Source organism: Rhinoraja longicauda, chromosome 2 (assembly GCF_053455715.1).
Source record: "Rhinoraja longicauda isolate Sanriku21f chromosome 2, sRhiLon1.1, whole genome shotgun sequence".
Taxonomy (NCBI): Eukaryota; Metazoa; Chordata; class Chondrichthyes; order Rajiformes; family Arhynchobatidae; genus Rhinoraja; species Rhinoraja longicauda.
This window is the reverse complement of record NC_135954.1, coordinates 35,371,005-35,380,855: the sequence shown is the minus strand read 5'-3', so window position 1 is coordinate 35,380,855 and position 9,851 is coordinate 35,371,005.

The window sequence follows — 9,851 nt, the reverse complement described above, 5'->3', positions numbered from 1 at the left end:
GAAGTGGCTGCACACATGGCAAACGCAATGGTATTTTCTGTGTTGGATGCCAAGAGCTCTTTCTGGCAGATTCCGCTTGATTATAAATCTTCATTGCTAACCACTTTCAGCACTTCTTTTGGCCTCTACAGGTTTTTACGGATGCCGTTCGGACTCAACTCTGCCAGTGAGGTGTTCCAGCGTACCATGGAACAGATTTTCGATGGGTATCCCTTTGCTACAGAAAATCTACGAACTACAAAAAAAACAAAGTGCTGGAGTAACTCATTGGGTCAGGCAGCATCTCTGGAGGACATGGATAGGTGACGTTTGAGGTTGGGGCCCTTCTTCAGACTGATTGTAGGTAGAGGGGAGAAAGCTGGAAAAGAAATGGGGATGGAGCGGGTCAGGGTGAAGCCTGGCAAATGATAGATGGATACAGGCAAGAGGGATTTGCTTGACAAAATTGGGGCTTCTACTCAAAGGTAGTTGGACATTTAAAAAAATGGAGCAGTATTGTAAGTAGCCATAGGAAACAACAGATATAAAATCATTACTACAGAGAGCCTTAACAGCAGAGAAAAAGAATGATAGCCTGGATTTTGCTACTTTGATGACAGAGAATGTGAAACTGCCAACCTCTGGAAGTAACTCATGGGCAATTCAACAGTGAAATCCACAGATGCCACCTACGTACCTTGCTCCTTAATGCTGAATGCTTTCACCAGTGCAATCTCAAGAAACTAAAGAATTGATTAACATTTCCAGTAAATACACAAACTTCTGTCACAAAAATATGTTGTGATACCGAATTGGATACATGTGTTTTTCATGGCAAGGTGAACCATAGTTACTGCTCAGCAATTTCCTCACCCTAATAAACTAATTTTAATAGGTCTGCTTCGAGTTCCTTCAGAAATGTTAAAATATAAAATACATTTTCCCCCCAAAATTAATGATTTTTTTCGTCCAAAGTTAAGCACCTCTACATTCTATATATATTCAACTTTTTTACTGTCTGTGCATTGCTGCCGAAACCAGCATTTATTGGCCATCCCTTGCACCTAGTTGTTTGCCAGGCCATTTAAAGGTCAACCATATTCCAATCTTTATTTCAAGCAATATAAAATATTTAAAGTCCTTTTTAGTGCTAATGGGAATACTTCAAAACCAAATGGACCTCTTAAAACTGATATTTGGCAGCAACCAAAATGCGAGATGACTAGATCTGTGTGAGCATTTTCTGTTAAGGTCAGACACTGTCACTTTTCAGTGAAGCCAAGTTTGCCAATAACATGTTGGTGCCGGCAGGTAGCAAAATAAATGGTAGGTGAAAACAGGATAGTCTTTATCTTGGAAAACCTAAATGGCTAATTGTGTACACATAGGTTGTAATTCCACATTTGTCTGATTATAATGTTTCAAAGAAACATTTATTATATTGTAAATTTCAAAAACGATATTTGTTTAAATTCAGGAAAACTGCTTACTTTTTCCATCAACTGGTGAACTGAATATTTGCTTTCTTCCGGGCATTTTTTTCCATTTTCAGTCATATCCTCTCCTGAACATTTGAGCCAGCCATTTTAAGTCCTTCAACAAAAACAAATAGAATGCAGTACAAATTGCTTCGTTAAAACTTTAAAGACAATAATAACATTACATTTGCATGACTGCAGCCGGTTAATATCTGCAGAAATGAAAACAAAGCAGCTAAATCTCAATTAAAATTGCTTTCCAAAATTTATGAAAACATTAACAATTTATGTAAACACAGCAACTGCAGATGCTGGTTCCCAAAAAAAGACACGATTTGTTGGGAGTAAATCAGCAGATCAGATAGCATCTCTGGAGGACATGAATAGGCAGTGTTTTGGATCAGAACCCTTCTTCAGGTCTACAATTTATTTATCTCAGTGGTACAAATTCAATTTTGAACATACGCTTTCTTCCAAGGAAAGAGAATTTTAATTTTCTATTTAGTGATCTATTTAGTAGAAAAATATTATCCCAATTACTTCTTTACATTACATGATTTTGATAACATTTGTATTTCCGTGTAATGGAGTCAGACTCATGGAGCTGTACAACACTGAATGTCCATTCTGTCATTTTTGCCCATCTATCCTAATTCCATTCGTCCACATACTTCTCAGTCTTGCCTCTTAAAAGTAATGATTATATTGAATTCCACCACTCTACCCGCACGCCAGAAATGTGTGGTAAAAACTGTCCACTCAGATCCTCTTTGAAACTACTCCTTCTCAGTTTAAACCCATGCCCTCTTGCTTTTGATATCCCTGCCCTTCCCCTCAGGGCAAGGGAATCAGGAACTAGCAGGCATGGGTTTAAAGTGAGAGGGGGAGTGTTGAATAAGATCCCAAGGGGCAACTTTTTCACACAGAGGGCGCTGCATACAGTGTATGGAACATTCTGCCAGAGGAGATACCATCCAGCTCAGATTTGTCCTGGTCTTCTCTCGCCCTAGCTCTTCCCCCCCAACCCCGACTTTCAGTCGGAAGAAAGGTCCCGACCCGAAACGTCACCTATCCTTTTTCTCCAGTGATGCTGCCTGACCCGCTGAGTTACTCCCGCACTTTGTGTCTATGTTGGTCAGAGGACATGGTTGAGGCAGGTACAATAACAATGTTTAAAAGATATTTGGACATACTTGGATAGTAAAGGTTTGAAGGAATATGGTCCAAATGTGGACAAATGAGACGAGTTTGGACAGGGCATATTGGTCGGTATGGACTAGTTGAGCGGAAGGGCCTGTTCTTGTGCTGTATGAATCCATGTGTGAATCTTTTACTAAGATCCTACAGTGGTCAACTCCCTAAACAGTAAATCACTCCATGCCAGTTGAAACATCCCGAGAATAATGAAATGACCACGTGTTGGTAGAAACAAAATGTTGCATTAGTTTAAAAAATCATTATCCATAAGCATGACTTTAAACTGTCACAACTGACTGTTTCAACCCATTAATTTCAGCCTCTGAAACACGCTTGCAGTCAGAATACACCCTTTATCCCCCAAGATACCTGCTGCGGAAAGTAAATATGTAGGAACGAACTGCAGATGTTGGTTTAAACCGCAGATAGATACAAAACGCTGGTGTAACTCAGCGGGTCAGACAGCATCTCTGGAGAGAAGGAATAGTTTAAGTGTCGGGTCGAGATCCTTCTTCGGACTAAATATTCAGTCTGAAGAAGGGTCTCGACCCGAAACATCACCCATTCCTTCTCTCCAGAGATGCTGCCTGTCCCGCTGAGTTACTCCAGCATTTTGTGTCTATCTTAAATATTCGGTCACTCAACTGCTTCCACATGTGGCTGACAGATACAGTGGGGTTGCATGGGCAGGCGAGGTCACGACCCCTGACCCGTACTGTTGCCATGCAATGCCTACTGGGGGGGCACGCCGTGTACTGCAGGCAATCACTTCCAGTGCAGTTTAGTCTTTGCTTAGTCTTTTTCTTCTATTTTATGTTTAGAACGATTTCTGTTGTTGCACAATTCGCCAGTGTGTGTCTCTCTCTCTCTCTCTCCCTCCCTCCCCCTCCCTCCCCCTCCCCCCCCCCCTCCCCCCTCCCCCTCCCTCCCTCCCCCTCCCTCCCCCTCTCCCTCCCCCTCCCTCTCCCTCCCTCTCCCTCCCTCCCTCCCTCCCTCCCTCCCTCCCTCCCTCCCTCCCTCCCTCCCTCCCTCCCTCCCTCCCTCCCTCCCTCCCTCCCTCCCTCTCTCCCTCCCTCTCTCCCTCCCTCTCTCCCTCCCTCTCTCCCTCCCTCTCTCCCTCCCTCTCTCCCTCTCTCTCTCCCTCTCTCTCTCCCTCTCTCCCTCTCTCTCTCCCTCTCTCTCTTTCTCTTCAAAATTCAAGGTCCCAGAAGAAACTTCACTGAGTCCATTCAGTCTGAAGAAGGGTCTGGCGCCAAAAAGTCACCCATTCCTTCTCTCCAGAGATGCTGCCTGTCCTGTTTGGTTACTCCAGCATTTTGTATATCTTCGGTGTAAACCACCATCTGCAGTTTCTACTAACACAGATTTTGCAAGATTTGATTGTTTCCAGCATTTTCTGCCTTTGTTCAACTTGAAATGCTGTCTGAAGAAGGGTTTTGACCCAAATCATCAACTAATCATGTTCCCCAGAGATGCTGCTTGACTTGCTGAGTTATTCCAGCACCTTGTGTCCTTTTGTGTATTAACCAGTATCTGTAGTTCTTTATTTCTAAAAAGATAATAATCTTAGCTTTTATTAAGAGGTACAGTTCTGGCAAGGAACTTAATCATTTTTTCACTAATTGTGGCTTGGCTGTTAACTGATTCCAGTTACCATACGTTAAGAGGATCTTAAGATCTAAAAAAAGATGCAGAGATAATTTATGAAAATGATAGCAGGAATGAGGACCTTACAATAAAGCGTTTTTCTTCCCAGACTGAGAAAGTTACATAAAAAATATATTACAATTATGAAAGAGTTCATGAATGGGTTTCATAAATAGGGAGGTATCACAAAATGCTGGAGTAACTCAGCAGGTCAGGCAGCATCTTGGAGAGAAGGAATGGGTATGTTTCGGGTCGAGACCCTTCTTCAGACTGATCTGTCTTCCATCAGTCTGAAGAAGGTTCTCGACCCGAAACGTCACCCATTCCTTTTCTCCAAGATGCTGCCTGACCTGTTGAGTTACCCCAGCATTTTGTGATACCTTCGATTTGTACCAGCATCTGCAGTTATTTTCCTACACTCCTTCATAAATAGGGAGAGGCAGTTTACACTAAAAAGGCGAAACCATGCGAGAATTTGCAGATGATACTAAGCTGGGGGGTAGTGTGAATTGTGAGGAAGATGCAATAAGGCTGCAGGGTGACTTGGACAGGTTGTGTGAGTGGGCGGATACATGGCAGATGCAGTTTAATGTAGATAAGTGTGAGGTTATTCACTTTGGAAGTAAGAATAGAAAGGCAGATTATTATCTGAATGGTGTCAAGTTAGGAAGAGGGGATGTTCAACGAGATCTGGGTGTCCTAGTGCATCAGTCACTGAAAGGAAGCATGCAGGTACAGCAGGCAGTGAAGAAAGCCAATGGAATGTTGGCCTTTGTAACAAGAGGAGTTGAGTATAGGAGCAAAGAGGTCCTTCTACAGTTGTACTGGGCCCTGGTGAGACCGCACCTGGAGTACTGTGTGCAGTTTTGGTCTCCAGATTTGAGGAAGGATATTCTTGCTATTGAGGGCGTGCAGCGTAGGTTCACTAGGTTGATTCCCGGAATGGCGGGACTGTCGTATGTTGAAAGGCTGGAGCAATTAGGCTTGTATACACTGGAATTTAGAAGGATGAGGGGGGATCTTATTGAAACATATAAGATAATTAGGGGATTGGACACATTAGAGGCAGGAAACATGTTCCCAATGTTGGGGGAGTCCAGAACAAGGGGCCACAGTTTAAGAATAAGGGGTAGGCCATTTAGAACGGAGATGAGGAAGAACTTTTTCAGTCAGAGAGTGGTGAAGGTGTGGAATTCTCTGCCTCAGAAGGCAGTGGAGGCCAGTTCGTTGGATGCTTTCAAGAGAGAGCTGGATAGAGCTCTTAAGGATAGCGGAGTGAGGGGGTATGGGGAGAAGGCAGGAACGGGGTACTGATTGAGAGTGATCAGCCATGATCGCATTGAATGGCGGTGCTGGTTCGAAGGACTGAATGGCCTACTCCTGCACCTATTGTCTATTGTCTATTTTAGGTAGTTAGCAAAATACTAGTTAGGGAATTGGAACAAAAATTTCAACAGCAAGTTCAAATAATCTGGACTACACCACGGGTCTACAGTGGGTTTAAGGTGAAAAGAGAAAGATTTAATAGGAACCTGAAGGGCAGTTCACCCTCAGAGGGTGCTGGTTATATAGAATGAGCTACCTTAAGAGGTAGTTGAGGCAGTACTATAACAACATTCAAAAGACATTTGGACAGATAAGGGTTAGAGGGATATGGGTAAACTACAGGCAGGTGGGACTGGTGTAGATAGGACATGGGTAAGTTGGGCTGAAGGGTCTGTTTTAGTGCTGTATGAGTTTATGGAAATAGAGTAAATGGTAAAGTTCAAAAGGAAATTGTCTAGGAAAAATCATCAGACCGAGGATAAGATTCAGTATAAATGACTTTCTCAATCAAAGAGTCAGCACAGACAAAAAAGAGTAAATGATCTCTGTGTTTTACGGTTTAATAATTCTTTGCATGAATGAAACGTGTGGAAGTAAAACAAGGAGCTTCTCGATTCAATTTAAATTGGGCTAGAAGAGAAAAAAAAATTACATAAACCCTATGGGAAACAAAAAGAACATAAGGACATTTTAAAACAAGTTTTCAAAACAGGATTGACTATTTTAACAGACACAAGGGAGGAATATGGCAATATTGCAAAGTACATTAGTCCAATAAAAACAAATCAGTACCATAACAGTGGTCAGGAAATAATCTGTGTCTTTAAAAGAAAACTGTGTGACAGTAATTGAAAATAAAAGTCCCACAGTGGTTCTACAAACAACAGTGAAATAAATGAAAAAAATCAGTTTTATTATGTGTATGTTGGAAATAGTGGAGTAACTCAGCAGAACTGGCAGCATCAGTGGATAGAAGGAATGGATGACGTTTTGGGCGAGGCCCTTCTTCAGACTGTTATTATGTTATATGTTGGGGAAATGTTGACCAAAAGATGAAAAGTAACCTCTGCTCTTCATCAGATCTGTGGGATCATTAACATCCACCAGATGAGCACCTAAGCCTCCTTTCCACTAGTACTGCAGTCAGGGGTGAGGTCTTTCAGATGAGATGTGCCAGCCTAATTAGAATACTAGAAGCACGATGTGAGGGAGCCAACGCTGCCGTCGCAGCTGCGACTTGCCTGCAGTCCATCTGTCTTTTGTGTTTTTTGTTGTTTTTGTATGAATTGTAGTTTTAATATGGTGTAGTGTTTGTATGTTATGTGGGGGGGAGGGGGTGGGAGGGAACGGGAACTGTAAAAAATTCTCTCTCCCGAACGGAGACACGAACTTGTTTCTGTGTCGTGTCTCCGTTCCCGTTGCGGCCTACCACCGGCCATGCACCTGGGACCACCTGGGGCTCTGGTTCGCAGAGCCCACGGCCCGGACTCACCACCTGCGGCGCTGGCTGCCTGCGGATGCTGCGGGAGCGGCTGCGACTCGTCTCCGGAGGCTCTGGCGCGGGCCGCGTGGACGTCGGAAGCCCGCAGGCCCCTCGGTGGGGGCCGACATCGGGAGCTCCGGCAGCGGCAGAGGCAGCGTGTTCGCCCGCCCCGAATCGCGGGGCTTGGGTCGGCCCGCCGCGGACCTTTCACCGTCCGGCGCGGCCTGGAATAGGCCGTGGATCTTTCACCGTCCGGCGCGGCGCTCCAATGTCGGGAGCCCTGACCGCCCTGACGTGGCAAGTTCAACAGCCTGACCTCGGGAGAAGACGGCAGGGACGAGAAAAGACATTCTGGCCTTCCATCACAGTGAGAAGGGACTGGAGGAGACTCACTGTGATGGATGTTTCTTTTGTTTGGTGTTAGTGTATGATTGTATGTGTTATTGCATTTTTATTGATTATTCTTATTGGTCTTATTGTTTCAACTGCGGGTAATGTTTCATTTCACTACACATTTATGTGTATGTGACAAATAAACGACTATTGACTATTGAAAGTGGAAAGTGGACCACCAGATCTGGCTGAACTAAATAAAAATCTTTTCTCATCTAAAACACGGCTTTTTAACATTAGATCACTTTGGAAATCACAGCGAAATGCTTCATTTCTCGATCACTTCTATATTCCTGAAACATCTGCCCCTGTCTCCTGTATAGAAACATAGAAACATAGAAAATAGGTGCAGGAATAGGCCATTCAGCCCTTCGAGCCTGCACCGCCATTCAATATGATCATGGCTGATCATCCAGCTCAGTAACCTGTACCTGCCTTCTCTCCATACCCCCTGATCCCTTTAGCCACAAGGGCCACATCTAGCTCCCTCTTAAATATAGTCAATGAACTGGCCTCAACTACCTTCTGTGGCAGAGAATTCCACAGACTCTCCACTCTCTGTGTGAAGAGAAATGTTTTCTCATCTCGGTCCTAAAAGACTTCCCCCTTATCCTTAATCTGTGACCCCTGGTTCTGGACTTCCCCAACATCGGGAACAATCTTCCCGCATCTAGCCTCTCCAACCCTTTAAGAATTTTATATGTTCTTTCCTCAGATTAGGAGACCAAAACTGTACACAAAACTGTACCAAAACTGTATTAGGAGACCAAAACTGTATCCTCATCTCAACTAAGTGTGAGGATCGCATTAATTTTTAAACGAAAACCTCGTTGCTTGGGTACCTGTTATCCCATCCCTTGCTTTCCCAGGACAGTGGGACACATCAGTTTTCCCTTCCTTAAATTTGATCTTATTGTTCTTCTGGCTTCTTTCCTATTCCTTATCATGCATTCTTCAATTCTACTAATCCATGAGATCTATCCACTGTGTTCTTACCTGTATCCATTAAAATGCTGGCAGTCCCATTTTCACCTATACAGGGCCTTCGTGAGTCAACATCATGTGTGTATATTTTTGATCTCCTTAAAGATCTCACAGAAAGAATGTTCTGGGCTTTGAGGGTATGTAGTAAATATTTATTAGATTGGTTCCAGGTATGGCAGGTTTGGTGTGCAAGAGATTATGCTGACTTAACTGTATTCTCTAAGATTTAACTTTACAAAAATGTTAAAGAGCCTGACAGGCTAGATGATTGGAAGATGTTTCCCGACTCGGGCCAAAATCTGAGGTTAAAGGATGGATTGTGTCAGGCTGGAATAAGGAGAACTTTCATCATTCAAAAGCTGGTGAACCTTTAGAATTCTGTCCATGACACACTGTGACTGCTCAGTCAATGAAAGGAAGCATGCAGGTACAGCAGGCAGTGAAGAAAGCCAATGGAATGTTGGCCTTCGTAACAAGAGGAGTTGAGTATAGGAGCAAAGAGGTCCTTCTACAGTTGTACCGGGCCCTGGTGAGACTGCACCTGGAGTACTGTGTGCAGTTTTGGTCTCCAAATTTGAGGAAGGATATTCTTGCTATGGAGGGCGTGCAGCGTAGGTTCACTAGGTTAATTCCCGGAATGGCGGGACTGTCGTATGTTGAAAGGCTGGAGCGATTGGGCTTGTATACACTGGAATTTAGAAGGATGAGGGGGGATCTTATTGAAACATATAAGATAATTAGGGGATTGGACACATTAGAGGCAGGAAACATGTTCCCAATGTTGGGGGAGTCCAGAACAAGGGGCCACAGTTTAAGAATAAGGGGTAGGCCATTTAGAACGGAGATGAGGAAGAACTTTTTCAGTCAGAGAGTGGTGAAGGTGTGGAATTCTCTGCCTCAGAAGGCAGTGGAGGCCAGTTCGTTGGATGCTTTCAAGAGAGAGCTGGATAGAGCTCTTAAGGATAGCGGAGTGAGGGGGTATGGGGAGAAGGCAGGAACGGGGTACTGATTGAGAGTGATCAGCCATGATCGCATTGAATGGCGGTGCTGGCTCGAAGGGCTGAATGGCCTACTCCTGCACCTATTGTCTATTGTCTATTGTCTATTCAAAACAGGGATTGATCTGTTTCTGGATTTTAAAAAACTCATCGGATAACGATGAAAAATGGCACTGAGATGGAAAAACTGCCTTGATCTTGAGGAATGATATAGAAGGCTCAAAGAATGACCTACTCTTGCTTCTATTGATTTTGTTTGCTTTCTTGTGTACAACATTGCTGATATCAATACTAATTTTCTCTCCCCAAGTATTTCATAAGATCATAAGTGATAGGAGCGGAAATAGACCATTCGGCCCATCAAGT